This window comes from Brassica napus, chromosome C6, assembly GCF_020379485.1.
Source record: "Brassica napus cultivar Da-Ae chromosome C6, Da-Ae, whole genome shotgun sequence".
Taxonomy (NCBI): Eukaryota; Viridiplantae; Streptophyta; class Magnoliopsida; order Brassicales; family Brassicaceae; genus Brassica; species Brassica napus.
Window position 1 is genome coordinate 15,580,177 of NC_063449.1, and position 12,064 is coordinate 15,592,240.

Genomic DNA, 12,064 nt, shown 5'->3' on the forward strand with positions numbered 1-12,064 from the left:
GTTTCGTTTAGAAAGGGAAAGAAGATGAAGTTTGTCTCCTGTTGAAATCCCTTTACGGATTAAAACAGTCACCAAGACAATGGAATAGAAGATTCGACAATTTCATGAAACAACAAGGCTTCGACAGAAGTGCATACGACCCTTGTGTCTACATGAAAGGTTCGGAATTATCTCATCTGGTCTATCTTCTGATCTATGTCGATGACATGTTGATAGCAACAAAGGATTCTAAGGAAATTAAATGAATCAAAGATAGCTTGAAGAAAGAGTTTGAGATGAAGGACCTTGGAGCAGCTTCAAGAATACTTGGGATGGATATTAGTAGAGACAGGAAGAAAGGAACTCTAAAGCTATCGCAAGGAAAGTATTTACAGAAGGTGCTGGAAACTTTTAACATGACAGAGAGCAGAGCAATGGTTACTCTTATCGGGCCACAGTTTAAGCTTAAAAGTTTGACACAAGAAGAAGAAGATGTGGAAGCGAGATTCATGAGTGAGGTACCATACGCGTCAGCTGTTGGAAGCTTAATGTACGCAATGGTGGGATCTAGACCGGACTTATGTTTCGCAGTAGGCTTGATCAGCCGTTACATGAGCAAGCCAGGAAGACAACACTAGGAAGCTATTAAGTGGGTGATGAGATAACCTATTAGAAGCTCTACATTCAGACCTATTGTTTACTAAAGGAGAAGATTTCAAGGTACGAGGATTCTGTGACACAGACTATGCTACTGATTTGGATAGGAGAAGATCTGTGACAGGATATGTGTTTCAAGTCGGAGGCAACACAATAAGCTGGAGACCAGGTCTCCAATATATTGTCGGACTATCAACGACAGAATCAGAATATAAGGCCTTAGCCGAAGCTTTTAAAAAAGCGTTATGGCTTAAAGGATTTGTTAGCGAATTGGGGTTTAAGCAAGACGATGTGAGAGTGTTTTCAGATTCACAGAGTGCTATACACTTAGCTAGGAATGGAGGATTCCATGAAAGGACTAAGCATATAGACACTAGACTACAGTTTATGAGAGACGTAATTGAGGCTGGTGACGTTACGGTTCATAAGATTCACACATCTATCAATCATGCGGATTTCCTATTTCCTAACTAAGTGTGTACCTGGACAGAAGTTTGAGACATGCTTGGAGATCCTCAAGGTTCTGCCTTAGTAGGTCTCGTGTGGCTGCAGGTGACAAGTTTGTCGAGTTGTTCACCTCGTGAAAAGGCCACAAAATAAGGTATCAGTTTCAGGAAAAGCAAACTGATGGTTCGACAAGAATTTATAAAGCTTGGTAAAAGATGAGTTCAGAAGATTACCTCGAAGACATGTGGCTGCAGTGAGGAAACGACTACAACAAAGCTGTAAACCTAAAGCTATTAGTTTACATGGTTAAGTTCTTGAAGGAATTGAAGAAACAATTATGGTTTTTACCTAAAGGAAGCAACGGTGGTGAAGAGACGTCGACACCATGAGCTGGAAATTAAACAAGGAGATATGTTTAATCATTTAGCTAAAGGAGTTTCATTACAGGTTACAAAATGGGGCTTAAGACACGTATCAAAGTGGAAGAAGTCAAGGCAAAAGGAGATACCTTTGGGCTTTGACAAGCCTGATTCGGTTATGTCGTGAGGTTGGTGTGCAAGAGGAACTTTCTCACCGGAGAATCACGGAAGTCAAGATGAATTCATCAAGGGACGAGATGAAAATTGAAATCAAAGGTTAGGGTTTTGTTCAAATGTCTAAGGAAACAGACAAGAGAGAGCAAACAGAACCTGCGATATCAATGGCGGAGGTGGTGGAAGCTAACGCCGGTGAAGACAAGCGGCGGTGACGTCGGGATCTTGTCAGGTTCACAGAGAATCAAAGAGAGGAAGTGTTCGAAAAGAGAAGAGAAGCAAGGATCGGATAAGGTATGCTTCTCCGGTGGAAGACGGAGTCGAGGAAATGACGGAAGACGAGGCGGCGAGCTCGTCGGTGTTTCGGGTTTCTTTTCGCAAAGAGAGAGAGAGAGATGGAGAAGCGGAGAAGCTGAGGAGTGACCAAAGAGCCAAGGTGGAGAATGTGAGGCTTTGATGTCTCTTGAGCCATCCTGGGCCGGCTACTGGGCTTCTTACAAGACCTGAAGAGATAAGAAGATTGAATTAGTTTCATCCTTATCTAAGAAGTTTATAAAACCTTATAAACTTAGGATAAACATGTTATTCCTTTTACAACAAGGAATCACATTAGATAATCTTGTATAAATAGAGGTCTAGGCTCTCATTGTTAGATACAGCAACAAAACATATAATCTCTCATAGAACACACAACTAGTGCGAGGCTTGTAATCTTTTCGATTCATAGTGATATAGAGTTTGTCTCCGGTTTGGAGAGAACTCGCCAAATATATTGGTTCGTCGATTCGTTTGTTACAAGAATAGCGAAGATCGATTTTCTACACGTGTGATTCCTTCTTTTTGCAGAGATCAATGAAAGGTCAAAATAAGAAGTATAATTCTAATGGTTCACGATGCTTGTTTACCTTTTCAAAGTCACTATGTATATTCATTTCTTATGATCAGATAATTTAGCTTATGAGGTCTGTCATACACTGATACCATATTACAAATATCGTCTGGTTTATGAAAAGTAAGCTCACCAGTTTTAGGAAGCATTTGCATGAGAGCTACAAAGAGAGAGACAAATTATCTCCTGGCATTGCTTCGTCGAGCAAAATCTTTTTTTTTCCATGGAAGTTATATTTTCTTTTAACATGTTTCTCCCAAGAAACATAGAATCGGAGCTCCTTCGTTTACATCATCACGATCTCCTATCCTCTCTCCCACATGTAGTTATGTTACAATTGAATTAAGTAATAAAAAAAAATTGAAACCATCGAAAATATTATTTATACATCCGTCACGTTTTAAATACACACATTTCTCTGAAATACTTTTTTGGCATGAAATACTATATTTTCGAGAACAAAAATCGAGAAATACATTGTTCTTCTCTCACATAATGATAATATTTTATAAAAAAACATAAGCTAATTCTTATATTTAATGTTTTGTGATCAAATATAACATAATGAAAATAGTCTTAATAGATTATTAAATTTGAACTAATATATCTCAATACTATATTTCGTTAGTAACATGTTATATAAATATTAATTCAATAGTCTTATGTTTTAATATAATAGACATAACTGATAATTACCTAAAATCAAAAAGCATACTAGAATCAACAAGGATTTATGTAGTAGGAGACGAATATTTTAAAAAATAAAAACCTATTAATAATTATATCACAATTATAAGCAAACTACAAAGTCACAAAGAAAAGGGATAAAATAAATAAATAAAAACAAAACAAAACAGAATGTATAGCTAAACGTATAAAAAGACTAGAGAAAACACATAAACGAAAAATGAAAATAAAAATAAATATGATTAAATATTTAGGAAAAATCAATTGAAAACAATGAACCTTCAAAACTGAGGAAAAAAAAGATGTTGTAGCCCTAAGACACAGTAAACAAATATGTAACAAATATAAATTTTAATGAAATTTTTTTTATCGTAGTTTCACATTTGTGTGGCTAATTATATAAGATGAAAAAACAAATACTTTCACAAAAATATTGAATATTGAAGAGCAAAAATTAAAATGATGTTGATAACGATCATTAATCCCAAATTATGAAAGATTAGAAATTCATATTACTTGATATCTCTAAAAATAATCATAGTGTAGTATAATTAGTAATAATTCCAGAAACATAAATTGAAGTTTCAAATGAAAATTAAGAAAAATACAGGAAATATTACATCATTCATGTAACACCAAACTAAAGTGTGTTAATCATGCAAATAATTTGTTGGTTTAAAGAATTGTAAGTATATTTTAGGATAGCAAAAATATGTGGTATAGACTACATTTTTTTAGCAAATCATATTATAAATTTACAAGAACCAAAGGAAAAAAAACTGAAAATTGTAAAACCAATAAATATTTATAAAGAATACAAATCAAACAAAACAATCCACATAATACTAAAATTGATAAATTAACAAATTTAAAATATGTAAACCGCGCGTAGCAGAGTAAAATCCCTAGTATATATAACAGTTTCTAATTCCACAACATCTTATATATTAAAAGAGAAGTCACAACCTTGACTCATGTGTGATTTTTATAAAAATAGACCTAATGGACCTATTACTAGAAAGTCATGTTACATTTAATCTATAATCTTATCATTATTATAGATCTAAATAATTCACTTTCTAGATTATAAAAACTAAATGATATGTCAACTACATTATAGAAACTAAATAACTATCAATCTTTTCCAAGAAAAAAACGTGATCTGGAAACAACCAATTCAATAAAAAAAAATACGATAAAATTATTATGTTTTAAAAAGTGATAGACACACCTCATATATATTATACTATACCAATGTAGAATTGAAAACAAAATGTTTATATAAAAATAAATGAAAATAAACATCCGCGCGGTTGCGCGGATCGAGATCTAGTAATCTATAAATTCCATAAGTTAATCTAATTATGCGTTCCAAATTAGATATATGTTACCTAAACTAACAACCTAAACTGCATTATATCTAAAAATATTTTCTCAAAACCAAAAGCCAAAGGAGGCTTAGGCATAAGAGATATCCAATGCTTCAACACTGCCTTGCTAGCAAAGCAAGCTTGGAGGATAGTCACTCGCCCAGAATCACTCTTGTCTCGGGTCTTTAGGGGTAGATACTGCCACAGAACCCCCTTCCTTTGCATCACCCCAGCAGCAGGCTCGTTGATGTCATGATATTTTACATGTTTTACCTATCATTTTCATACTCACTTAGATCATTTAGGATGCATTTAGAGTTTGATTAGGTGCATAGCATATGCATATGTGGTATTTCAGGTTTGGAGAGGCTCAGGTTGAAGTTTGGAGATTTGGACAAGCAAACATGACAAAAGCCATGGAGATGGGTCGGCCGCGGACTGAAACCGCGGATAAGGTCAGTCCGCCGTAATGGAAGGTCAGGCCCCGGACGACAGCCGTCCGCGGATTCGAGGCAGTGAGGTCGAGGTTGGTGCAGATGGACTGCGGACACAAACTGCGGACTGGTGCAGTCCGCGGATTTCAACCCGAGAGGTCATTGTTGGAGTGGATTGGCCGCGGACCACGGCCGCGGACCACGGCCGCGGACCGAGCCTGTCCGCGGTCGATATCAAGACCAAGTTACCCATTTGTTCTTGGGTCAAACCCGGGTTTGTCGGGTTGACCCGATTCGAATTTTAAGCAACTGTAAATAGTTTTAGACCAAAAACATGGATCATATCTTGTTTTCTCTCAAAAATATATTGATACTTTGGAGAAAGTTTGAATCTTTAGTAATATAATCTTTCTTTCTTGAGTAATTTGAGTCTATCTCATCTTTTTAACATGATTTCTCTTGAATCTGTTATGGGTTTAAGATTAATCATGAAGATTAGTGAGTAAACTCTTTTTGGATTCATGGGTTAGGATGATTAGGATGATTAAGTAATGATCTAGAATGTTTAGAGTAGATTAATGTGTCTCTTTGCTTGATTGAGTGATCTTAATGCTAATCTAGAGTTTGCCATTTTAGATTGGAAATCTAGACATTTCATCACCCGGAAGGTGTTCGATGAAATGTCTGAGCCAACTCAACAAGCTCTTAGCTTACCCTACCAAAGGCATTTGATGTTAGGGGAGTTTAGAAAGTTGAATGATCTGTTCTTACTGATTGCTTGATTGACACAAACCAAAGGAATTTGATGTTTGATCAATGAGAGCAAATGAGCTTTTGTCTTGACAAAGAACTAGCTTAGAATTGTTATCTAGACCTAGGGGAATGTGTTGATTGAATCTTTGTCATTTTAGATTAAACCTTAGTCATCTGAAATCAAATTCCTACACCCATGGCTCCTCCTTTATCCAATTGCTTGAAAGTTGCTAGTTAGTTGTGTTAAAACCTTGTTAGGTTGATTGAATCACCCTATCACTTTGATTGCATTTAGCTTAAGTTTGAACCTGAATTCTCTATGCATTAAAACTCTTAGAAATGGATTGACATCTTAAATACTACATGATTTGAATTAGGACCCATGAAAAGTCCATTTCAAATTTGGCGCCGTTGCCAATTCTAAGTTGATTTTGACATTGAGATTTGGTCATTACTTGAGACTAAGTCTTATTTTTCTTATATCTAGTTACTGATTCTCTTTCCTAGCCCTTTTGTATCTCAGGTGCATGAACTTGCGGAGCAGATGCCCAACAGACATAGTTCCAAGAGTTGAAGACATTAGAGCACTTGAAAGGGAGATTGCAAGGAAGAGAAGAGAAGAAGAGCAACAGGCTCACTTAGACAGATTGGGGTTTGTGATAGATCAGCATCAGAATCAGCCTCAAGATGGAGAAGGTATTGGCCAAGGAGCTGCAAACTTTAGGCCACAACACCCACAGCGCCAAGCTAGAGCTAGTGGCACCCATTATGAGCCCAATATCCATGGGCATGGAGCTGGCATCAGAGCACCAGCTGTGGAAACAACAACTTTGAGATCAAGTCTAGCTTGATAAACATGATCCAGAGCAACAAGTACCATGGTCTTGCCTTGGAGGATCCACTAGACCACTTGAATAACTTTGATAAGCTGTGTGGAACAACAAAGATCAATGGTGTCTCTGAAGATGCATTCAAGCTAAGGCTGTTTCCATTCTCTTTGGGAGACAAAGCTCGCACATGGGAGAAGAGCCTTTCAAGAGATTCAATCACCACATGGGATGAGTGCAAGAAAGCTTTCCTCACCAAGTTCTTCTCTATTTCAAGAACTGCTAAGCTAAGGAATGAAATCTCTGGATTTCATCAAAGGAATCTTGAAGGCTTTGGAGAAGCATGACAAAAGTTCAACAGCTACATCTCTCAATGTCCTCATCATGGCTTCAATATGGAGAGTTTGCTTAGTACTTTCTACAGAGGTGCTTTGCCTAAATTTAGAAGCCAACTTGATACTGCTAGCAATGGTTTCTTCTTGGGGAGTACTGAAGAGATGCTTTGGAGCTTGTAGAGAATATGGCTAAGAGTGATTCAGTCTACAGTGATGAGCATGATCGAAGCAACAGAGGCAGTGAAGGTGATGATACAAACACAAAGAGAGAGTTGAAGGCTCTACAAGATAAGATGGATTTGCTTCTTTCGGATAGAGCCAAACAAGAGAAAGTAAACTTTGTTGGTGAGCAGAAACAAGAGGAGACAGTTGTGATTCATGAAATTGATGGTCTAGAAGGTCAAGAAGAGCTATGTTTTGTGAATGTTAATGGGACATGGTACAAGAAGGAGCCTAAATTTCAGTACAACAACTACCAACAAAAGCCCTTCTACAACAACTAACAAGGTGGTTACCAAGCTAGGCAAAACTACTCTCAAGGCTTCTCCTCCAAAAGAAATCAGTCTACACAAGGCCAAGCCGGATCTTCTACTTCTACTCCACAAGAGAGTAGCACTGATGCAATGTTGAAACATATATTGGAGTCCCAAACTAGAAGTGAGAAGCACATTGGATATAAGCTGAAGAACCTTCACACCAAAGTTGATGGAAGCTACAATGACCTCAACAACAAGTTCCTACAATTATCCTCTCACTTCAAGGCTTTGGAGAATCAGTTTGTCTCTATGCCTTCAACCTCTAAGCGCCCAATGAGATCTCTACCAGGAAAATCAGAGCAGAATCCCAAAGAGTATTGCAATGTTATCCTCTCTACTACTTCTTCTGAGATTGAGTCGAGTGATCATGAGAAAGAGGTGGATCAGATTGACAACTTCTAGTATGGAACAGAATTTGTTTCCCAGGCTGCAGCACAGATTGTGGATAAGACTAAACACAAGGCTACGGAGAGGGTAAAGGCACAAGCCGAACTGAAGGTTGCAGTAGAGAATCTGAAGAGAGATGAGCATAAGGCTGAGAATCAAGTTGAAAGAGAGGCTGTGCAGAGGCTAAAGGAAGTAAAGTTGAAAGGAACCACTGAGGTTGAGCAGTCACCTTATGATAAGCTCCCATTTCCACAAAGGGTCCTCACCAAAGCTCAAAAGAAGGTGATCTCCAAGTTCAGAAAGGACATGAGTGTTGTAGGAGTCAAGCTTCCAGAGATCTCACATATGCGTGATGCTCATGTTCAAATGATGCTCATCAGGGACATTCTAGCTCACAAAGAAGAAGTAGCAGAGCTTTTAGACATCTCTACTACGTAGCTTGATCCACCAGTCACACCAAAGTCCCTTCCCAAACTAGAAACCCAAGGGAAGTTCACCTTGTCTTGCTCCCTTGGTAAGTTCACACTTGATGATACTCTTGTTGATTCTGGTGCAAGTGTGAATGTGATCCCAACGGAGATGGTGAAGAGTCTTGGGATTGAAAACATGGAACCAAACACATCCTTACTAATGTTTGGGGACTCCTCTTTTACAACTCCAATTGGTCTCATCAAGGACTTTCTTTTGAAGATTGGAACTTGCACCGTTCCTATTGACCTCATTGTTTTGAAGATGAAAACTGGGAAGAGAGTCCCATTAATCCTTGAAACATCATTTCTCACAACAGTAGGAGCTTGCATTGACTTTGCCAACAAGAAGGTCACACTCCTCAATGTGAACAAAGTTGTCTCCTACCCAATCAAGTCTCCAATGATGAATGTTGAGTACTGTGGAACCATCACTTGTGGAGAGCCTTCCATTGAAAAGATTAAGGATGAAATGGTTGTTAGTGGAAAATAAGGTCTTGATGGAGTGTCCTCTAAAGACATGTGTGATGAGCACTTGGAAAGTGCTACAAAGGAGGAGGTGAGTAGAGCCACAAAGGCTGCTCATGACAAGAAGAAGATGATGAAAGAACCTCACCCTCCACCTCTTGATATGATGCCACACACTCTCACTCTTCACCCAATGAAGTTAAAGGATGGAGCTATTGAGTATAAGATCAAATGCAAGGGAAAGTCTACACCATTCTCAAGTGCAAAGGCCATCATCACTCCACAGCTCCAAGATGATCCAATCAAGCTTCAAGAGCTTCTCTCTCAAGTCCTCACCATCACTCTTGGAAGTGGAAAGGATCCTCCTTCTCCACTCTCCGCTTGAGGTACCACTCCAACATTTTCATTGTATATACCAGTTTTTCTTTGCATTTATTCTTTCTTTTGGGTATCTCTTTCAACTTACTAACACAGAGACTGTGTGAACTAAGTTTGGGGGAGGTACCAAGTAGTTGATCATGTTTGCTTTGATGATATTGCATTGAGTCTTGCATTGTACATACATATTTGCATAGAAAAACCAAAAAAAATTGAAAAATTTGAAAAACACAAAAAGAAGCATGTAGTTGCATCACTTGCATTCTTAGGATTGAGTCTAGAGCATATAGGTTGCATTCATCAATAGGGAGAAACCTTGTAAAGAACACATGTCTAGAACTCAATTTGACATCCTAGCTAAACATATCAAATAGCTTAAACATCTCTTGAAAAAGCTTGTAAGCTTCGAGCCTTGAAAACTCTTCTTGAAACATGTTGCTTGCTTGATGATTGACATTGTTCTTGAAACCAACTCTAAATGAACTAAGGCTTAATGAACTTAATTTCTCTTGCATATGGACATTTGCATACTTGATCATGGATATTATACACATTTGGGTTATCTTTCTCTCTTTGTACCAATCTTTGTTAACCTAAATGGCACTCCATACCCATTAACCCTCACCATTCTTTGAAGCCAACATTAATTTGCTTGAGTGAGGCCTTTTATTGACAGCATGTCATGTGAAAAATCTTGAGAGTATTAGGAGCGACAATGGGGTTGTTCTCATCTTTGACTAGCATTAGGACTTCATTTGAGCTTGCCTCTAGAATGGTTGTTGGGTTTGTGAGCTTAAATTATTTTGATCTTGGGAATGAGAGAGATTGAGTGAAAGAAATGAACCAAAAAGAGTGTTTAAAGTAAGAAACCCTAGGGACAAAGAAAGTTAGAAAGGAAAAGCTCTAGAGTATCAGTAGAACCCTCTCCCAAAAAACCAAAATCAAAGAAACAATAAGTGAGTGGGGGGGAAAGAAAAGAAGAGAGCTGAGTCAAAAAGTTTAAATTCAAAAGAATAAGTCCCTAGTTGGTTAAATCAAAGGAAAGAAAAGAGAGTTCATTGGGTGAGAGATGAAAGTGAGAGTATTTTGGGTTTGATAATGAAGGAAAAGAAGGGTAGAACTTAAAGCTACTTAGGAAAGGAGTAGAATGATGACAACAATCATTGTATGCATGAATTGCATCTTTTCTTAGATAAATTTTGCATAATGATCTTGCTCCTATTCTTGAGTGTTAGTCACTATAAATAATGCAATTGAAACCCATTTTTCTTCACATTAGATCATCTTCTCTCACCAAGCCAAATGATTGAGATCAAATATCCATTTGCAAGAATTCACCTTGTGTGTGTGTGTGTGAATAAATGTGAGGCTTGGCTAAGGAACTTGTTGGTTGAATGGCATCACAACTTGTGTAGAGATAAAAGAGTCTTGATAGGCCTTGAGAAACTAGAGTACACTAAGAGAGTTGCTCATGCTATTTGCTATGTTTCCCTTAGGATGTTAAGTTGAAGCTAGAAAGTTTTCTTTTGGTTATGAGTTTCCATCTTCAAACCTCTTCTTCACATTGTTTTTAAAAGTTTATTTGTGGACAAGTAAAAGACAAGTTTGGGGGAGTTGATGTCATGATATTTTACATGTTTTACCTATCATTTTCATACTCATTTAGATCATTTAGGATGCAAGTAGAGTTTGATTAGGTGCATAGCATATGCATATGTGGTATTTCAGGTTTGGAGAGGCTCAGGTTGAAGTTTGGAGATTTGGACAAGCAAACATGACAAAAGCCATGGAGATGGGTCGGCCGCGGACTGCAACCGCGGACAAGGTCAGTCCGCAGTAATGGAAGGTCAGGCCGCGGACGATGGGCGCGGGCAATAGCGGTCCGCGGATTCGAGGCAGTGAGGTCGAGGTTGGTGCAGACGGACTGCGGACACAAACTGCGGACTGGTGCAGTCCGCGGATTTAAACCCGAGAGGTCATTGTTGGAGTGGATTGGCCGCGGACCATGGCTGCGGACCGAGCCTGTCCGCGGTCGATATCAAGACCAAGTTACCCATTTCTTCTTGGGTCAAACCCGGGTTTGTCGGGTTGACCCGATTCGAGTTTTAAGCTACTATAAATAGTTTTAGACCAAAAACATGGATCATATCTTGTTTTCTCTCAAAAATACATTGATACTTTGGAGAAAGTTTGAATCTTTAGTAATATAATCTTTCTTTCTTGAGTAATTTGAGTCTATCTCATCTTTTTAACGTGATTTCTCTTGAATCTATTATGGGTTTAAGGTTAATCATGAAGATTAGTGAGTATACTCTTTTTGGATTCATGGGTTAGGATGATTATGATGATTAAGTGATGATCTAGAATGTTTAGAGTAGAATAATGTGTCTCCTTGCTTGATTGAGTGATCTTAATGCTAATCTAGAGTTGGCCATTTTAGATTGGAAATCTAGACATTTCATCGCCCGGAAGGTGTTCGATGAAATTTCTGAGCCAACTCAACAAGCTCTTAGCTTACTCTACCAAAGGCATTTGATGTTAGGGGAGCTTAGAAAGTTGAATGATCTGTTTTAATGATTGCTTGATTGACACAAACCAAAAAAATTTGATGTTTGATCAATGAGAGCAAATGAGCTTTTGTCTTGGCAAAGAACTAGCTTAGAATTGTTATCTAGACTTAGGGGAATGTGTTGATTGAATCTTTGCTATTTTCGATTAAACCTTAGTCATCTGAAATCAAATTCCTACACCCATGGCTCCTCCTTTATCCAATTGCTTGAAAGTTGCTAGTTAGTTGTGTTAGAACCTTGTTAGCTTGATCGAATCACCCTATCACTTTGATTGCATTTAGCTTAAGTTTGAACCTGAATTCTCTCTGCATTAAAACTCTTAGAAATAGATTGACATCTTAAATACT

At 37.8% G+C, this 12,064-nt stretch overlaps 1 non-coding gene across 1 annotated transcript; it reads right to left on the reverse strand.

Annotated features, from left to right (window-relative positions):
• Nucleotides 1-6,860: 6,860 nt before the first annotated feature.
• LOC125589381 lies at nucleotides 6,861-6,967 on the reverse strand. Its single transcript, XR_007325573.1, has one exon. It is a non-coding gene; the product is annotated as a small nucleolar RNA R71 (small nucleolar RNA).
• Nucleotides 6,968-12,064: the final 5,097 nt, after the last annotated feature.